This window comes from Pelodiscus sinensis, chromosome 11 (assembly GCF_049634645.1).
Source record: "Pelodiscus sinensis isolate JC-2024 chromosome 11, ASM4963464v1, whole genome shotgun sequence".
NCBI classification, from domain to species: domain Eukaryota; kingdom Metazoa; phylum Chordata; order Testudines; family Trionychidae; genus Pelodiscus; species Pelodiscus sinensis.
Window position 1 is genome coordinate 23,494,485 of NC_134721.1, and position 21,188 is coordinate 23,515,672.

General features: G+C 46.6%; 2 long non-coding RNA genes across 3 annotated transcripts; one reads left to right on the top strand and one right to left on the bottom strand.

Annotated features, from left to right (window-relative positions):
- Positions 1-6,648: 6,648 nt before the first annotated feature.
- LOC112545317 (uncharacterized) lies at positions 6,649-8,596 on the bottom strand. The gene is made up of 3 exons (XR_003088782.2): positions 8,479-8,596; positions 7,770-7,884; positions 6,649-6,998 (listed from the first exon to the last, which is right to left on the bottom strand). It is a non-coding gene; the product is annotated as an uncharacterized LOC112545317 (long non-coding RNA).
- A 7,363-nt stretch (positions 8,597-15,959) lies between these two features.
- LOC142831014 (uncharacterized) lies at positions 15,960-20,952 on the top strand. Of its 2 annotated transcripts, XR_012906603.1 has the most exons (3): positions 15,960-16,075; positions 20,221-20,573; positions 20,795-20,952. It is a non-coding gene; the product is annotated as an uncharacterized LOC142831014 (long non-coding RNA). The 2 variants fall into 2 exon arrangements; XR_012906602.1 differs by having other exon boundaries at positions 20,221-20,952.
- Positions 20,953-21,188: the final 236 nt, after the last annotated feature.

Consider the following 21,188-nt stretch of genomic DNA (forward strand, 5'->3'; position numbering starts at 1 on the left):
AAGCCCCTAGGTAATCCACTGAATTGTGGTTGAGGTAGGGAGCTTTGGGCAAGGGGCAGGACTTGGGGAAGGGTGGTACGGGAGCAGGGGTAGAGCAGAGGTAGGATGGGGGTGGGGCCTGCAGCAATATGCTTGCTATGGGGCCTATAGCCAGGGCATTGGAGTGGGGGGATTGCCCCAGGTCCCACACAACCCTAGGGATGGCCCTGTGTAATGTAAATTGGGCAAGATGTGACCAAAGACAAAGAAAAGAACATTTATATGTAAGGTGAACAAAGCCATTAGGAGAGAAAGTGAGGAAAGGTGAGAAAGGTGACCACATAACGATCTCACCAGGGGAAAGAGACTGCACTCCCAGGCAATCCGTCTGCCTCCTGAAGCAGGGTCAATGAGCTTTGGGAAGATATAAGAAAAGAGAAAAAGACACTTTGACATCCTTCACCAAAGGCGACAAAGGAACTGAGCGCTTCGAGCTCTGTGAAGGATCCTGCCCAATGAGGCTACATCTACATTGGGAAGGTTAGGCGACAAAAAAGGTGCCGACACACAAAAGTCGCTGAAAGTGAAAACTGGTCAAACCATTTTTTCTGCCTCCCATTGTCGACATTTTATGGCCACGTTCCTAGCTCCCCGGTTGACAGATAGCAACGTGGGTGAGCATCCCACAGTGCCGTGCTGTGGGAAGGCAGAGCTGATCCCTGCACTTCTTGGGATTCCCTCGTAGCTCTGTGAGCTCTCAGTGCCAAGGAATGTCAAAAGTAGCACAGCAGCCTCTTCAGCCCTGGCTGGGGGTGTCAGGGCTGTGAGCCACAGCCACACAACACTTCCAGCATCCAGATTTACAGGGCAGGAGGTGACACTATCCGTTAGTGGTAGGGTTGAATGCAAAAGCATCACAGGGTAACAAAGGCAGGGAGTTTTCTTACTCCTCACCATCCTCTGTGTGGGTGTACTAGACCAGGGTACAGTCCAATCCATTATCATTATATGTTTTGGAAAAGCACCCAGCAGCCAAGTTGGTAGGTGTCCTTTTTGCTGCTTGACTCATCCTTTCCTTCACCTGTTTTATCTTTACAGTGACGTGCCTTGGAGGTCAGGGACCTTCTTTAGCTACCTAGCAAGCACCATGCCTCCGACGGGTGCAATTGCAATAATAAATCACCAGAGTGATGTGTTTTGAACAATATGGAGCTTACTTAAGGGGACCCCGTCAAGATAAAATCATATTCATTTCCATGCATATGATTCCAGGAGCATCTTTGATGGCTAGAAAGGAAAGAATTTTAAAAATGCCATTGGCTCATTGGCCTTTCAGCCTTGTGTTTGCATTGTCCACTTCTCTCAGCTCAGATGATGGAAATCAAAGCTTCACTTGCGTGTAGCACGTAGCGTTGGCTTTGGGTTGTCACTGCCACAGCCCAGGTGGCAGACATGGTGGGGGAATGTTTATTCAGTTAAAGCAACTGGTTCTGCTGGAAGCTTTTGTCAGAGAAAGAAGGGAAATGTTTTTGTGGGTGTCAGTTTTGCAATAGTTCATGCATAACAATCCAAAATTCGGGGCTGAATTTCAGATGGCAGTGTCTATTTAACATACAATATCTGTCTTATTACACCCCCCTCTGTCTAATGCATATTTCAGAGCTTTCCCCAAGAGCTCTGTATTAAGGAGGATTATGACATCAGGAAGTCTAAAAGTACCTGAACTGCAGATGTGATAAATTCAGCAGGGCAATACGTGCCTTGAATTCTTGCTCACCTTTCCATTGGCAAACAGCTGCCAGGACTGCATCCCCTGGGATAGCCAAAGAGTACAGCCAGTTTGATGAGCTTAACCAGCCATTGGATGTCACTTTGGCTCCACACTAATTCAAGGGAAACAGCATTTATCTGGCAGCCAGGCAGCCAGCTCTGCAGCAGCAGAGAGTTTAATTATCGAAGGTTCAAGCAGATTCTGCTCTCTTTATCTCCGACCAGCTGCTGGGTAGAAAAGACCTTTCTGCACTGCCCACGACTTTGTGCAACTCTTGCAAGTTCTCTTGCTCACGTGAAATGAGTCCAAGCCAGTTTGCCCTTTTCCTACAGCAGCTGCCGGCTGTTGCAAACAGAAAGTGAGAAGATGAAACGACAGGCAAGAAGAAGCCAGCCTGGAAGAGAAGAGGAAGCCCCAGTGGCAGGGACTTTCTCAGAGAAAGCAACAGCCAGGAATGAAAATATTGGGCCGATCTCAGCTGATGCTTCAGTACTACAGTGATGCATATATTAAAAATGGACAGAGAGAGAGAGACTTATTTAATATCTATATACAGCATCACTGACTTAAATCCAGTCCAGATAGGTTGTGCCTGAAAGTTGTCGCTGTCAGATGGCAGATTGGTGGCCAACGTGAGATGAACTGGTGGCTCTTAGCCCAGTTCTCAGTGGAAAAGTGTCTGTAGCACACAAAGCATCACAGCTTGGCCCTCTTCCAGCAAGTCTTTCCAGGCAGCCCCTGGATTGAATGGCCCATGGAGACCAAGCCTCTCTTCTGAATCCTAGCATGCTCTCTTGCAAACAAGGCAAAGGCTCCTTGTCAGGACCAAGAGAAGCCTGCACTTGGAGCCGCATGTCCTGTTTATGTACTGTAGAGAAATGACAGTGGTCAGCAAATAGCCAGGGACTGCTCCAGAGAAATAAAGGCAAAAATGGTGGTAGACTTCCAGCGCCCATCCACAAACAAGCAACACTCACTTGAGATGCAAAACAGATGCCAGTCTCGGCAGAATGTGTAGATTTTGAAAATAGTAACCCACGTCTTGCTGGGTTCCCAAGAATAAATTCCCCCTATGACTCAAATACCCCTCTGAGTTTCATAGGGCTCCTCCTAATTGGTGTCCCTCTTCATAGGATGCAGATGGTCTTCTGGAGTCCTCTCTTCTGGCCTGTTGACTTTCAAGGTTAGAGTGGAAAAAAAATGCTGGTAATCTCTCAAACTCTGCTCACAACCCAAGCTCTGCCCGTGCATGAGATCAAAACGAGGTACCCCTTGCAATAGATTTTTTCATATCTCTGTCACATGAGCCCTCCTCTTCTTTCTGGACTGTTTTGATTGGCATTGAAATAGGTAATAATGTTACCAATTAAGGGTATGTCTACACTACCACCCTAGTACTAACTAGGGTGGTAATGTAGTCAACCGGACTTGCAAATGAAGCCCGGGATTTGAATTTCCCGGGCTTCATTTGCATGTTGCCGGGCGCCGCCATTTTTAAATGTCCGCTAGTTCGGACTCCGTGCCCCGCGGCTACACGCGGCACGAACTAGGTGGTTCAGACTAGGCTTCCTATTCCGAACTACTGTTACTCCTCGTGGAACGTGCCGCGTGTAGTTCGTGCCACGTGTAGCCGCGGGGCACGGAGTCCAAACTAGCGGACATTTAAAAATGGCGGCGCCCGGCAACATGCAAATGAAGCCCGGGAAATTCAAATCCCGGGCTTCATTTGCAACTCCGGTTGACTACATTACCACCCTAGTTCGAACTAGGGTGGTAGTGTAGACATACCCTCAACTATAATCACTGGACTTCAGAGTCAATATGCCAGCAATACAAACAAGGAAGTCTGCATTGCTCTCAGAGCTACAGCTTCAGGCTCTCTGCAAACTCAGGTACACATCATTTCTTTGGTTACGCTCATGTCAGATTTCTCTCTTCAGATATAAAAGGTAGAGATTTGAATTTTTTTCCCAAAGGAAAACTTAAATTCTGGAGCACACAATCACTGCCTCCAATAATGGACCATCTTCCTGAATCACTGTGAACAAGCCCACTTCAGCCCTTACTTGTTTCTCAGTAATGCCTGCTCTGTAGCTGAATGATCAGTGAGGAGTACTGTTACTGTATGGAAGCCTGGCAAAGTTTAAGGACCCCTGTTAATTCTCCCTATTCCCCAAACCACTTCTACGGAAGACTGGACATTCCTTCCCCACAGAAACTTTCTCCACTATTGTCAGTCAAAGCCAAAGGAGGTCACTGCAGTGACAAGAAATCTTTTCAAGGAACTGGACCAAGTACACCATCAGTAGTTCCCAGGTATTTGCACATGGCCCCTTTAAGAGCAAATCCTCTCTATGTTCCTGTGTGCAGGAACTGGTTCTGAGAAGAAGCGGTGACCAGATGTGCAGAGTGCAGGGCTATGTCTACACTCGCGGCTTCTTGCACTAGTAATATGCAAATGAGGCTAAGCGTGGAATATCGCTGAGCCTCATTTGCATATCTAATGAGCCACCGTTTTTTTCAGAAGAGGCTCTTGCACAAGAAGGAGCGTCTACACTGCCCCTTCTTGTGCAAGAAAAACCCTCTTGCGCAATGTCATTACACCTATTACTTTTCGGGAAGAACGGTATTGCGCAAGAGGGTTTTTCTTGCACAAGAAGGGGCAGTGTAGACGCTCCTTGCGCAAGAGCCTCTTCTGAAAAAAATGGTGGCTCATTAGATATGCAAATGAGGCTCAGCAATATTCCATGCTCAGCCTCATTTGCATATTACTTGCGCAAGAAGCCGCGAGTGTAGACATAGCCCAGGAGTTCCAGGGGCACAGTAGCAGAGACCTGGCAGCTCAGTGCCTCCTACTGAGACAGACCCTGAATTGCCCCAGAACCCTTCTAGAAGCCATCACTGGCTAACGGGGAACATTATTAGAATGCATGGCCCATTACCAGCTTGGCAACCTTTGTACCCTTTGCAGCTTCCAGCCCCTATTTGGCCAGGAAGTGTAAGGTATCTAGATTGGCTCTGGAAGCCACATTATCCAGTGCAATTGGATGGAAACAAAAGCACTCACCTGGATGCATTGGTTGATGCAGCACCCATAGAACTGTGTGCAAATATGAACAATCTCACCCCTTGGCATCATTACTACCACCACTTCCAGTGAACTCTGGATACACACTGCCTGTGGCTCCAGCTTGATGAGGAACAGATGCTGGAAAATCAGGGCAGATGCCCTAGAGGAGGTCAGATTCAAGCCTTGATCTTGGGTCCCCAGAAGCAGTGTACCAAGGCTGTCAGCAGGCAGCTGGGCTAGTCTGGCTGGTTTTAGTTTTTGTCAACAAATGAACAAAAGTGCTTATTTAATGCTGTCTCTCTGGGGTTCTCCCAGCTCCCTTATCTCCAGACCTGTCAGTTTAGTCACAGCATTTCCAATGGCATCCTGATTAGGCCAGTTTCCCCTCTCCTCTCCCCCATGGCTATCACTTTCATTAACAGCGAGGGGGTGATAATGGGGAAGGATGATCAAAGCTGATGGTATTAGCACAGGGGATTAACCGTATTTATATTTCTGATCAAGTGCACTCTGTGTGGAGAGGGGACTGCTTCAATCAGCCATCTCTGGCTGAGAGTTACTGCAGCGCTGCTGCTGCCTCAATAGCTTCTTGCTATTCAGCTGTGGCTCCGACTCTAGGAAACAAGTGCAGCCAGTTGGCTAGCCCAGTTGCTCATTGGCCAAGACAGATGTTCTATCAGCTAGATACAGTCTAGGAACTGAAAAATCCTTGCTTCTAACTCTGACCCTAGGTTACAGGCCTGAGTCAATGGAAGGTGAGTTATCTGTAGAGTCCTGCAAAAATCCGTGGCTATCTGCTTTCTATCCATGTGTATCTGCATCCGTGGATATGGATCGGGATATCCACAGCTCATTTTTATGGATGAGGATGCAAATTTTGTCTCTAAAACCCTGCCAATGTGTGGTTTTCCGCTTTATATCCGTGGGCATCCACATCCACAGATGTGGATGCAGATAACCGCAGATCGTTTTTGCAGATGCAGATACCAACGTTGCATCCACGCAGGGCTCTCGTTATCTGTAGGCAGCAGAAGGAATAGCCTATCTCAATTCTGCGCAGGGATTTTGCAGCATTCAAAGCTGGGGCAGCCTGGGAAAAATCCATCCCAGGTTTTACACATAGGACAGGAGGCTTTCATTCTGTGCAGACATCCGAAGAGAATAAATGTGTTTAATAAAGCCATGAGGTGCAGCGTATTGATTCAGCCTGGTACCCATCAGCACGCTGAGCTTGGCTTGGGAGGGACAGACAGGGAAGAGGGAACAGTTTACTTTGGTCACTTATAGCCCCACATCAAACACTCAGCTGATTGAGGAACAGAGGTGTCACGTACTAGGGGCTGAAGACCACTATATTAGGGAGCTGCAGAGGGGCAATGACTTCTAGCACAGGATTTATTAGTGAGTGGGGGGCTGGTGTGGCACAGTCTTTTGTGACACTGATGTGCTTCCAGCACAATAGTAAGTGTGGAGAGGGTAAAATCCCACAAGGAGCAACTTTAAGGGGTGTCGGGGACAGTATCTATGGCTATTCACCATGGAGCAGCATTGGGCTAGGTCACAAAATCGCATCTCAGTAAAACACACAGAAGTGCTTGCAGAAGCTGGGGAAAAACTTATCACAACCCTTTCCACCCATTTATCAAAGTGCCCGCAGTCCCCCTTGAAAGCGGGTGACACAACAATCAATGTGGAGCCAAGGAAGTTAATCCGTATCCAGAACATTTTAATAAATAAAAACTTTGCAAAACAAAAAAATCAATGTGTCCCCATTGGCTCTAAGCTTTTCTAACAGTCTTAACTCTGTTTGACTAGTAATAAAAGTTTCTGATGGGTTTAGTTTGCAGCACTGAGCCTTGTACCACATGGACCACAAAACGCTCATAGAAAGGGAATTTCTGAGACCTGCCATGAACTCCTCTTATTAATTATTATTATTATACAATAAGGAACCTTAAACAAAGCCCTGTTTATTTGCGTGTAATTTAAGGTCATTGCTTCCTTTGTGGAGAGTCAGAATGATCTGCAATCGGCTGCATATTAACAATTGCTTTTTCCCTTGTGGTGCATCTCTCTCTCCTTCTCCTCTGTGCAATATGATGTCGTAAGGGCTTATTTATATCATCATAATAGGTTGCCATGGAGATGATCATAATGTCACAAGTGCAGGACAGGGAGCTGTGGATGGAGAGAGAGTAGCAAAGGGTTGCAGAAGTGTGGACTCCTGTTTAAATGCATGTTTGCACCAATACATTTGCACAGCTGCATACACATGCCGTAAATCATACATACCTGTGCACCATAGGCACACCTATTCACACCCCACAAACGCAGTAATATGTGCACACACATCCACATGCATACACATTGATGCTTACACACAGACATACTCCTGTATGCACATAGGGCACACATTCTGTACATGCTTACAACAGGCAGGCAATAGTGATGCCTCTGCTGAGGTCTCCAGGGATGGCAGACACCCTCAGGCTCACAGCTCCCCATTTTCTATGGATGCACGAGAGCAGATGCTACCTTTCCTCCTCCACATCTGGGTAGGCTTCCATGCACCAGGCCTGCAGACTCCTACCCAGGGCACAACACACATCAGCTACAGTACAAGTGGCCCTGTCCTGCAAGGCAGTAGACCTTCTCATTGACCAATTTCCTAGCATGCCTTTGTCACACGTGGATCATAGATCTGGATCTTTGGGGCCTGTTTGTATGTAACCTGGGGCAAATAGCAGGGGATGGCAGGCATTTCTGCTGGACTCCCACATATGTCTGCTCTCAGCTAAATCACTAACATAGTCATCTCTCTTCAGATACCGCTGAAGATGTGGGAGAACTGATTGCTCCAGAGGCTCAGTAATGGGTATGCAGCCTTTCACCCCGAGTAGGGCCCTCGTTCACAAAGATGCTGGGTCAGTGTCCACTGCCCGTTGTTACCGTCTGGCGGGCTGTTCAGTAACTAGCATGAGATGAGAAGCTGGTCTCAGTCCAGTGGAGGAGGGTCGCTGTCCTGAGTGGCAGTCTCAGCAGGGGCCCAAGGAAGTGGTTCGGCCTAGGAGACAGAACTCAGCCAGACAGCTCAACCTCCCAGGACACGTTGGGGAGGCAACCCAGGGAGAGGCTGCCAGTGTGGAACTTGGCACCAGATCCCATTCAGCAGTGAACAGGGAGTCGGGATGTAAAAAGGCAGTTAAATAGGGAACCGCGAATATAATGGAAAATCTCAGCGGTTACATGCGCTGCGGGCTCTGCAGTGTAAATCTTAAATGAGCTTTATTCTGCAGAGCCCACAGAGAAGCCTCCCTGGGAGTGGGGATGGCAGGGGCTGCCGGCTCTGCTCCCAGAGAGGAGGCTTCCTGGGGAGTGGAACCGGCAAGAGCTGGCAGCCCCATTGCAGCCACAGCAAGGTCAATTCCCTGGGTGCAGAGCTGGCAAGAGCTGCTGGCCCCGCTCCCAGGGTGCCACCGTGTAACCTGCAGTGTGGGGGTCAGGCCAGACCCGCCACAGACACGTTGCTCGCTCCGGACAGCCAAAGCAGCCCCTACCCGGAGGGGACCCTGTGGGGCTGGTGCAGCCCTCTGCCCAGGGCGGGTGGGGAGCTGCTCCAGCCTCTGCATTAACCCGGGATGTTTAGAGTGATGCTTACCAATTAGCCAATTAACTGGTTAATCTTTCACATCCCTGATACAGAGTGGTTTGATCTCCAGGTCTGACTGGGGTGGGATGCAGGGAAGACTGAGAACAGGAGTGTGCAGTTAGCTTGTACTCTTGAGTGGCTGGGAGTGCTGTCAGACCTGCTGTGTGGTCCAAATAAATGTGTTACCTCTGTGTATATCATTCAAATGTAGGTATGCATAGGAGAGATCACAGAATGCACTGTAATTCATTAATGAAATTAACCAGGCGTCTTTTACCGTCATGAAATTTCTTATGGATATAAATCATCATCCAAATCATAATATACACAAAGTAATGGATTAAAGAAACCAGTAGAATTTTTTTTTAATGTGACCAAAGTGCAGGAAGAAAAACAATTGTATTTAAGGTGAAGATCGCTTGTATTGTTAATAAATATTGAAGGGACTCCAAGCTTTTCACATTACCACTGTGTGATATGACAGCATATAATGGATTTCTCAACTGCCCAAAGCCATTGCAGACATAAATTCTTTTTAATATTCATGTGCGGTCTTTGAGAAAATAGATGTAAGCAGTTAATACTTTTCTATAGACAAAACAATGCAGTTTGTCAACACCAAATGTGTGTGTGACACAAAGAATCACAAAGCTCTTGGACTTGCTCTTTGCAGTAATCAGAGAAGAGGAAGAATTCCCACCAATCAGAATGAGAGGCCTAGAGTGGAGGAGGAACTGTAGATGGGTGGGGTTTCGAGAATGGAACAAGTTTTTTACCAGACTGTGCTTTTGTTTTGATAAGCAGAGCACTGATTTAGTGAGAAGAAGTGTGCTTGTGGCAAAAGGAACTCTGGGTTGCTTTATAAACCTGTCACCAAGGCACCAGGAATGTATGGGGTACACAGCAAAAACAAGCTGCTCATTAAAGAATTTTAGTGCTCTTCAAGGTGGAAGGAAGCTTGCCCTATGGCTTTGGAGAGGAAAAGCTGTAGTGCAGGGGGAAGGAGGGAGAAGGATACCCAGACCTACTTCAGCAACATGGGTTTCTGTTAAGGGAACTGGATGTCCTGATAGCATAGGGATAGTCCTGAGATTCGGGGCTTTTTCTCATAAAAGTGCCTAGTGACAGGTTATCCCCCTCCCCCTCACTCCAAGTTGCCACCTGATACACTGGGATTCACTAAGCCCACCTGTTCCACCAGGCTGGGCTCCCTCATCTGTCCTGCTAAACCAGACCCTCCGGCCTTCTCCAGCACACACATAGTTAGGGACACACAACTGCAGAAAGACAGAGACACGGAAATCAGTACTGCATGGGAAGGCTTTCCACTAAGGAATTGTCTAGCATTCAAGTGCATACCCATACAGGGGTACATATCCCGACATTTCATTGTCTTACGGTGCCCCGAGATCTGCATAGCACAAACCAGTGGGGGGTAACAAGTGGCCTGCAGGCCAGAAGTCTTTCACCAGTTAGGCCCTGGTGGCCTATCAGCACTTTATTTACCTGTGCCTCCGCAGGTAAAGCTGCTTGAACCTCTCATTGGCTGAGGATCACCATTCCGAGCCAATGGGAACTGCATGAAGCAGCACAGCCTGGGACACTGCTTCCCGCAACTCCCATTGGCCAGGAAGAGCAATCCATGGCAAACAGGAGCCGTAAGCGGCCATACCTACAGAGCTGAAGTAAGCAAAGCACAGTGACCAACCAGGGGTAACCCTGAAAAGTCACGTCTGGCTTATTGTCCATTCCTGGCCTCAACTCATGGAAGTTCACCTCCTCCCTCAATGTGGAGAAAGACATGCACAGCTTTTTGGGGCCCTCCTCCCCCATTATGAGTTATACCAAATGGGTTTGGTGAAAACAAAATAAGTTTATTAACTATAAAAGATAGATTGTAAATAAACACAAGAGATAGCAAACAGATTGACAGATTATTGAGCAAATCAAACAAACACTCAAACTAAGCTTAATACACTATAGAAACTGGCTACGGGTAGTAATTTCTCACCCTAAATGTTGTTTGAAGCACTACTTTCACAGACCAGAGACCTTTTCCATCTTCAGTTCTTTTGTCCCCAGTTCAGTTTTAGGTGTTTAGAGCAGTCATCTTGGGTGGAGATTTAGTGAAGAAAAAACCAACAACCTTGGATATCTCACTCCCCAGCCTTAAATAGGATTTGCATATGGTGGGAATCTTTTGTTTCCCAGTTTGATCCCCACCCAAAGGTGAAAGTAAGCCAGTGTGTCCCACTGGTACAAGAGTGGCCAGCTGGGGGTGGGGCGCTAGATCAGTGGTGGGCAACCTGTGACTACATGTGGCCTACAAGATGTGTTGCTTACCATTGCCCACATGCAGGGTTGCCAGATTCCACGGGTTTCAATCATGTAGTTCTTTTCCTGCTGGTATTACTAAAAAGACACGCACATAAAGCAAGGGCACATGAAGTGAGGTGCATGCCGACTGTACATGATATTGACTAACAGAGTCATGCACTCGCTCTGCATCCAATCAAAGCGCTGCTCCAGTTCGATCAGCACATTCCACAAATTCTAGGTACACAAGCACAGTTATCAGAACTACCCTATCCCAGGAGACTGTCTTGGATAGGACAATCTGGCAACCCACTGAGATGAAGTAGGGCCATGCATGTGGCCCACTCACTAGCCTAGATTGCCCATCGCTGCTCTAGATGCTGTCAGCCACCGTACACAGGTACGGTTCCTATGCCAGTGCTGGGCATGGGTGGCCTACCTTTCCGCTTCTGCTCCCTCCACCACCAAAGCTCAAACCACCACCACCCTTGACCCCCAGCCCCAGCACTGGTTAGCTGTGGAGAGAAGATCAAGTGGGCACCCACAGCCCCCAGGTTGGCATGGCCACAGCACACCAAGTTGCTCAGGCAGCTGGGCAGCACAGTGGTCGCCCACACCAGCACCGATGCTTGGGCAGCTGGGTAGTGCAGTTGCTGCCCCCACCAACTCTGGTACTTAGGCGGCCAGCCCTGGAATCTGGTGGCCAGGCAGTGCGGTGGCCACAGCCTCCACCCTGAGTCCCTCCAACCCTCTGCCCTGAGCTCCCCACACCTTCTTCTCTGACTCCTGCACCTCCTTCCCCTGCCCTAAGCCCCCAACACCCACAACTCCTGCTCTGACTCCTGAGGCTCCCCACAACCCAGCTCCCTGCCGGAACTCACACACCCACATCCACCTCAACCCGCTGCACTGAGTCCCCCACATTCCATCCCACACTTATAGGTACTCTCATTTTACAACCACTCCTACCCCAACTCCCTGCCCTGTGCCCACTAAGGGGAGGGCTGAGATACGACAGTACTATACAAAATGTAAGTTACTTTCACCTATGCCCCCAACTAGTAGAAAAATACTAGCAGTCCATGACAGTGTTCAGTACCAGGTGACAATATGACATGACCCTGCAATATGAAAGCAGTCAGGAGTTAGAGGTTGCTTGTAGCATCCTAAGAACCTTCTCAGGAAGGTGGGAGATTAGCTGCTTCAAACTCCTATTGTTCCCCATAATGGTTCATTAACTAACCCGCTAGACTGAATGTATTTTGTCTGGTGGGAGTTCCCCAGGTGTAAACATTTTTGTAATTGATACATAGTCAATATTTCTAACTTCAGATACAGAAATGATGCATGCTTACAAATAGGGTAATCTCATTCAGTAAATCACACCCTTTCTAATGATAACTTAGTTGGTCCATCTTGCATAAACCACATCTTAGGTATGCCAAAATTATAACAATATTTTTATGAAAAATAGTACCACAACCCCCACGCCCCATCCCAATTTTTTACACTTGCTATCTGGTCACCCTAATTTCAGTATAGGGGGACTGTCTGCTGAAACTGCAATATTATTGCTTCCTATTTACAGTGCAGAGAACTCAGTCAAGATCAGGGCCCCATTGGACTGGATGCTGTAAAAATACATGCAAAGGCAAAAACCCCGAGCCTCAAGGAGCTTACATTCTGAGATGACAAGTGCCAGATGGTGAGGAGTCCCAGCACTGAAGTGCTCCATCCGCACCAGCACTGCCTGAGAGGACAATAGTCTTGGCAAGTTGACTGCCCATATCAAAAGTTACAGCCCCTCCACATTCTGATTATAGAGGTGCTATCACTGGGCCTGTGCCATGAAACCTCTTGGTGGGCAAAAACTGGGAAACCCCACTGCACAGCATGTGCAAGAAAAGCAACCTGAATCCCCTAGTCCCTATCAGCTGAAAAAGAAAGGACATACAAGAGCCAGCAGCAGTCACTGAAGGGCAGTGAATGCCACGAAATACATGAGCAAGAAGAGTGCCCAGCCCTCTGACGGCTATTCTGTTCCCAGCACTCAGCTCTGTGTTCCTGTTTCCCCTTTTATAGCTGCTCTGTTACACCTGCAGGGGTTTTCTCTCTCTTTTTTACAGAGGAACAAGGGAAGCAGCAGCGTGAACAATCCTTGTTCCTTTGTGTGAGGTGTTTAAATGTAACACACAGTTGGAAAAAAAAATAAAGCTAAGAGAAACAGGGAACACAGTTTAACTCTCAAAACCCGGGGTGGGGAGAAGGCTGGAGCATGGGGGAGGGAGGCTCAGGCAGTGCACCGCTCCTGTCTTCCCCCATCTGGCTGGAGCACGCTTACTTGAGGGACCATGGGGAGGGGTGCGCTTGCACTCTTGCAGTCCACATTTACCAAAAAAGCAAATCCCACATCAATTCCTGTGTATGGGCCTGCGGTGCATCTCCAACTGCAAGAGATAGAATATGGAATTTCCCTAACCCTCCTCTCACCATAAGCATTATTTACAAGCTTAAATGCAAGCATCAGAAGAAATCCAGGACTCTCACTGGTTCATGTTGCTGTGATGTCTGTGGTTGTGTAGCTGGCCTAATGACTTGCTTGGCACATACGGTGCCTCTGAAAATGGACAGGCAAAAGCCATACACACGGATGCCTCTCAGAGACCTTTTCTGAGCAGCGGGCTAAGACAACACTGCACCTGACTCAGATCAGGATAGACAAGGTCTATCCTCAAGAGACTCCACTGACTTTGATCCAAACCAAAATACAGGGAAGAGATGGACACTACTCTGAATTTCATAGTTCACCCAAGCCCGAGCCTGCAAATGTGTTGCAAAGGTGCTTAACATCCCTCTTTTTGAGTAGGACTACTCACGTGAATAAGGATTCATGCATGCATAAGTTGCTACGAGATCAGATCTTAGTTTGAACCATCCATAGTACACCTGATATGCTCTGATTCTGGCAGGTCTGGATCCCTATAGCTAAAGGATGCAAAGGGAAAATCCTAAATGTCCCCATCTAACTAATTTTTGTGACTAGCAAAGTGGAGAAAAAAATTATTTACTTGCTGTGTGTTTGCATTTGTGCTAGGAGCCCCAGTTATCAACTAGGACTCCACCATGCCAGGTGATGTACAAGCAGAACAAAAGCTTGGGCCCAGCCCTGAAAAGCTTAGACAATAAAAACAACTGGGTTGGGAGAGGAAAGATGGTCAGGGGCACAAGCTTTGGGGCTTGGAGCTCTGGGTTCTCTGCTCTGCTTTAAGGTTATGATGTCACTTGGAACAAGGCAATTAATCCACCTGCCTCAGTTTCCCATCTGTAAAATGGGGGTAATGGCAATTGGCTTTCTTGTGAGGATAAATACACTAAATAATGTGCAGCACTTTGAGATCTTCTGATAAAAAGTGCTAAGAGCTGGGTGTCATGGTATTCTACTTAGAATCACTTTCTGTGTCTTCGCTAACCAAGGAAGTTGGGTCAGTTAGGCTAACTCAGCCCAACTGAATGCTGCTAGCCAGATTCATACCAGCTGAGTATAAAGCAATTATGTTTAGGTTTCCAATGGTGCAGAAAGGATTTTAGTTTTTCTTAAAACATTTATGGGACTATTTCCATAAACACTACGTTTTGTAAATCTCTATTTTGTTTTCCTAACAAAAACCTTGTAGCCAAAATGTTGTCTGTATCCTTTTAAATACATGGTCGTTTTATACCATGTACTTAGCAGCACGAAAGTGGGTCAGTTATATAGGTCACATCCTTTTTTAAAATTGAATAGATTCAGGAGAAGGTTGGGTGCAGGTACAAGGAGAGAGATTTTCCTGCAGCAAAGCAGATGTGTCTTTCTTTGAAAGGAAAAGAAAAAGTTTCACCTTTTAATTGTTGTCATCGAGTGGCGCATCGACTGAGCAGTTTGTTCAATATCTCTTTTACCACTAAGATTTTCTAATCAAAGTCTTTTCCTTCCTCATCCCAGCTCACCAGCCTCTGCCATTGATCTGAAATTGGCAAGGAAAGAGGAAAACTGGTCCCTGGAAAAGAGAACACAATTAACACCCAACTGGCTCCAATTCATGGGTGTCTTTCAACATCTCGCACCTCTTTGGGTGTATGCACTCTTTCTTTTATTTTTCCTTTTGTGCTCCCAAGTTTTCTTTAAGAAAAGTCTTTGTCAGTAGCCCAGAGAGAAGATTAAAGCTTCCGTCAGAGGGAAACAGGTTGCTTTTGTGTCCGAGTCCTTAATCCACTTTATTAAAATGCTCCAAATCTTCTTCCAGAGAAGAGATCACAGGAAAGTTCCCCCGTCACCTCTGGCATACAATTCTTTGGATACCTGAATGTCATTAGAGGCTGCCAAAAATAAAAGAAAAGAAAAGGGGGACTGGATGGCTCAGAAGGTTAGTAAAAATGGGCTACAGGGCCTTTCACGTCTATGTCCCTCACTCCAAGCTGGAAGTTGACTGAAGCAGTTACCACCTCAAAGTTGTTTGTGTCAATTGAGCTGGTGGGTATGTCTACACTAGAAAGACCACAGGAGCACAGCTGCAGGGCTGGAGCGAAGATACTTACTGCAGCTTACTTCTATCATGGTAGTAAATCCACCTCCATGAGAGATGGCAGCTTCTTCCATCAACCCAGTGCTCCCTCCATTGCAAATTAGATTGGCTTAACTATGTGGGGGAGGGGGGGGGGTTCACACCCCTGAGTTATGTAGCTTGGTCAACTTAAGACTCAGATGTAGACCAGCACCCAGTCTCCTTTAACATTGTGATTGAACATACACAGCCCTTGCCTCCACAGAGCAGGCCTCTCCTGAGCAGGCCTGAGGCTTAAAGAAGCTCTCACTCTCTAGGGCTGTCAGGCTGGTGCCTCTTTTGCCATCTCTTTGTGGAATGTGATTATGAAAAAAGAACCCAAGTAACAAAAAGGTGCACAATGCCTGTGGGGAAGAGCAGCAAACCCCTCCTGGAAAGAAATCCAGATCTGGATCCAGACCACACATTGGGTCTATCACTGTTTCAGATATTGGCCTGCAAATTGGATCTTTGCCCAGGGACAGTTAATATGATCCTGTTCTTCCCTCCTGGAGTCATATTCCTCTAACTGATTGCTGACATCACAAATGGTTACCACGGAGATGATGTGATGTCACACAGAGTCTTCTGGCCAAAGGTGGGCTAACGACGGGGAGGAGCAGATGGATTTTTGGATGATTCCTTTTTTATCATAATGTCTTCATGGAGAAAAAGTGAAGGGAGAGAAATGCCAAATAGTGGAGCTTGAGGTGACTCTGAACCAAAAGGCTGCCCAATTCTGGGGCAAATCAGATCTGAGTTTCTCAGTTCAGGCCTCTCTGGCCCTCATTTTCAGGTCTGGTTGTTCTATGTTTGGTGCAGGACAAAGATAATTTTCTGCCACTTTTGCAATCTCCCATCACCTGAGGCTGGAAATAGCCCCATATGCAAGTTAGCAAAGTCTAAGGTAGCTTGAGCCAAGCGACCACCTCCACCCGTCCTACTGCCTCCTCCTAACCACTTACCCAGCACAGCTTGTGCACTGGGGTCTTCCAGAGGGCTCCCCCACAACCAATGAAATGGCATGTTGGCCCCTTTTCTCACTGGAGTAGCATGGGACAGTGCCAACTACCTGGTCCAATGAGTTCTCCTGTCAAGAGGAAGTCTATTTGGCATTAATTGCAGATTATTTGATATTATATCCACCCCTAGATGAGGTGCTGAACCGCTCCATGTCCACTGTGGGTATGTCTGCACTGCAATAAAACATCCACAGCTGGCCCATGTCCATTGACAGGCTCACAGAGAATGTGCTACAGGCCTATAAAAGGCAGTGGAGATGATTAGGCTCCCAGACGGAAGACTCCAGATGTCTACACTGCAATTTTATAGCCCCACAGCTCCAGCCCAAGTCAGTGAGCACAGGCCAGATGCAGAGATACCTTATGCATTCTTATAATGAAAGTAGCTATGTAACTTCCATAACTTTATTTTTCTCTGTACTGCATCATTACATTTCTAAAACAGCCATCTGTCCACAGGGGCCGAGAGGATGTATGCTATTACAGAGCAGACACACACACTCAGCATGCTCTCTTGGGGGACCTTTACTTTCGTTCTTTCTTGTATTGCTGATTCCCTTAATCTAAAATAAGACATCCAGTCTGAAAGCATATGGCTGAGCTTTGAATATGTAAAACATAACAAGAATCCCGATGACAAGGAAGGGAGAAGCAGCAATGAAGAGGCCTCCGAGCTAAGACAGAAGAAAAGTAAATGAGAGAACACGGTATCATGTTAGCATCAGCTCTGCCCCACGAAAGGCAAGATTTGTTAAAAATTTAAAGGTGCAGGGCAGAGAAACTGAAATTGTTATTGCTACATACTCCACAATGTACACAACAGATTGACTTTCCAGTGTCCAGTTAACCCTCCTGGAATAAGAGTACCAAAGTAATTTGCTTTTAAAGTGTGTGTAACTGTGGTCATAAAAATGAAGCTGTAAATATGGCATTTATTGTTATTTGTATTGTGGTAGCACGTAAAGGCTTCATTCAGGATTGGTTCCCCATTGTGCCAGTCCCTGCATGAAAGAACGAACAATCAAAGAGAGATATTTTTAAATGGGACATGTGCTCCTACATTTCTTAAGCACACTGCAAAAAAGAATCTCCCCTTAAATAGACAAGACAGACAAAGGGTGGGAGAAAGCTAACACTATTATTCACATTGACTGAGACAATGAAAGATTAAGTAACTTGCCCAAGGTCACACAGAAAGTCTGTGGCAGAGCCAGGATTTGAACCCAGGTCCCAAAGCATTCCCTTAATCACAAAATCCTCTTTGTTTACAGCAAACAGGTTTCTGTGTTTTGAATTAGCTAGAGTGCCATGTAGAAGTCTAACCTTAGTGTCCCACATTCTTTTATTCTCTCAAAAAGGCCTCTATTGCACGGTTGCTCTCTTTTAGTGTCTATTTTAAAGCTTTTTAAAGTTGCCTTTGTGCTTGGAGATCCACCCCATGCTTCTTTCTGCTCCATCCACCTTCCCAGCAAACTCCACAGTGAGGGCACCGCTGGCAGGTTTGTCAGTGATACGTGAAGCAGGACAGAATCCGGTTCACTCTGCTGCAGCTGGTCTGGCTCAGCAGTTCTCACAACAGAGTCAGCTTGATTTTATCAGGGAACTGAGCAGATACAACTGGATAGACAGATGCAGGAAGCAACCAGTAGCTGGACCAGGGGGCCAGTTTGCGTGGCTGGATGTTTGGATGGCTTTTTGAACAGACACTCCTTCCTGGGGAAGATGAGAAAATGTGAGGGATGGAGAAATACCGTGATGGGAGGTCTCAGTGGGGCATGTTGGTCCCAATGATCCACCATCCACTCTGCAATTTATTTCTTGTGCTGAATGCATTTGCTGGTTTGAATGACAACTGGGTGGCATTTCTGCAATGAATCCTCTGGAAGGGAGATGATTTGACAGGTAGCTGGCCCCATATTTATTACCCCGTGTTTCTGTTTAGGAGTGGAAGGGCTGCCAACCAGCTCCCCTGTGAGGCCATTTCAATTTGCAGCAGCAGATACCGGCTTATTAACCAAGGGTCTTCTCCTGACATGTGAAACCAGCACAGAGACAAAATACAGCCTCAGACTGTCCTAACAAGCAATCTCTACATAATAAATATGCAACAGCAAGAGAAAGTATTTCTTTGCCAGTGACACCCTTATAATGAGTGGATGGTTCAACAAGTCTGTTACACAGCTGCTTTCCCCCTCTTTGCAAATATTGAGATTTATGGCAGTAGCAGAAAAGGAAAAATCAGGAAAATGGGGTCAGGAAGAACCAGAAGGAATCATGGATCCCACCCCATCCCTGCTCTTGGCTCTTTGGATACCTTGCCGCATCAATTGTGGCACTAAATGAACAGCTTTGGCACCTGGATAGCACTAGCCTCCATGGCTGAAATGACAGGCTGCAAAGGAAGGAATCATCTGTTCTTCCAGTCTGCTAATGTGAGAGCCTCTTGTCCAGAGCTCTTGAGTTCTCATCATCTGGTAGCAATTGCCCAGCACTCCTGAGGAGGAGGAAGCGAGAAGAGAGGCTGTAGCAGATTGGTTTTGCAAGGAAGCACCAGCATAGGTGAAGATCTGTTCCATTCCCGCTTCCAAATGATGGGCCAAATCCCAAGGTCCTTATGCTCTCTGTGCATATATCCATCGCATTCCACATGTCTGCTGCTGCTTATTTATAGATATAAAAGAGAAACACCATCAGGCCTCTGCAGGGGTGGGGAGGTGAACTGGGATCCCTCATAACAAGGAGAAGTGGAAAGACAAGAAAACACCATGCACATTCCAGCAGCAGAACCCTCCCAATGACCCCAGGTCTTCAACAGCAAAGATCCATAGAGACACTGCCCCTTGAAATGCTGGTAATGGCCAAATAATGCGCCTATGTAAAAACGGCACCTTCTGAGCATATTGATCCCCTTGTCTTCCTCCCAGGACCTTGAGTCACACTTGCTGACTTTACTGACTTTTCATATGCAGAGTAGATCCCTCCTAGCTCTAGGAGAGGAATCTGGCTTCTATTCCATCTCATGCATCATGAGCAAAAGATTCCAGCTGAAGAATCTGCATAACCTGTGATGCAATAGAGCACGGCCTGATTTTCTGATTGTATAATAGCATTGGAGTTATATCCAGCTAACCCCTCTCACTATAGTACCTAGGTGTCGCAAACTGAGCAATTTCAATTTGTCAGTCCCTGGGGTAACATAAATAGGGAATTGTCTAGAGTCCTCTGCTGGGTCACTCGCCTGACTCACTGCTGCACTTTGAAGTCTTTGAACAAGGAACATCTGGCCACGGGGGCCCGGAAGAGGATGCTCTGGGAAGGTGAAGGTCTTGCTACTGAGGTCACACAGATGCAGACATCAGCAGAATACATGCTTTGCACTTTCCTTATTTATCCAAAAAGCTATTTTTGTTCATTAAAACCTAGTTACTAGCTGCGTCTCCCCAATAACCTGGAGTGCTTGCTTGGTTAATTTAAGCAAGCAGAGCTTTGACGAAGTAATTTTACTGTCCTCAGGGATCTGCCAGCTTATGCCGGTCTTCACTATTTCAGATGAAATTGAGTTAATTTTCGCTGAAATTGCTTCTTAGCAGACAAACACATTCCCCATCATTGTGAGCTTATGCCACTGCAGCTCTATTATTCTTTAATTTACACACCCCAGCAGCGAGGGATTAATGCCTGAGACATATAAAAGGCTACAGTGTGGAGAGGGGAAGGAGAGGAGAGAGGGAGAGTGGAGCTCCGTGGGGAATAGGTAATGGTGTTTTAGTTTTATAGTCAAAACATTTAAAGTTTGGCATTAATACAAAGTCAACTCTTGTCCTTTTACTCAGGAAATTCAACACCCAAGTTCTCAGGGCAGCAAACTCGGAGTGACTCAGCTTCATCGGAGCTTGCATAACACCCCTGCTGGATTGATGGGCTAAGAAGGCAATAAACTGCTCTGAATCCAGGAATTAACTGACAGAGAACCAGGGTGGCATGAAACAGAACTGAACCAAGTGGCTACATTCTTTGACAATATCATCCTTGCAAGTCCTGGCTTCAAACAGAAGTCTCCTGCTAAGAGGTTGCTAGTGAAGCTGCAGGGAGATTTCTCCAGTGCTCCAATACTAGAATCATGGTGCCATAAGCATGCGGAGAGACCCTCAATTACTCCTAAAGCAACCCCACATGGATTCAAAGGGTATGTCTACACTGCTACCCTAGTTCAAACTAGGGTGGCAGTGTAGACATACCCAAAGACTGTCTAATCAGTCTGATACCTTTGCTCTCATATCATGCATGCATGTGTCAATGTCCCACTTGTTTCTCTGGTCAGCGTCCCTGTTAAGCTACCAGTGATATCTTAAGTTATTAATTGTATGTATTATTATTAATTATTATTATCATTTATTTGTATTACAGTAACACCGAGCAGTCCTGGTTACAGGCCAAGACCTCTCTGATCTATCACTGTACAAACATAGAACAAAAAGTCAACTCTTGCCTCAGATAACTTACCTGAGACAATCAACAGAAAAGACAGGGAAATACAAGGAAGCAGTAAAATGATACTCTCTAAACCAATGGTAGGCAATCTGTAGCCCATGGGCAGCATGTGGCCCATCAGGGTTCTATGTGTGGCCCATGAGACATTTTGTTTACTGTTGCCCATGTGCACGGTTGCCATATTCCACGTCGTTTTTTTCCTACTAGTCTTTCTAAAAAGACCCTCATGTAAAGCAAGGGCACATGAAGTGAGGTGCTGACTGCACACAACATTGACTGTGAGAGCCATGTCCTCCCTCTGCAGCCAATC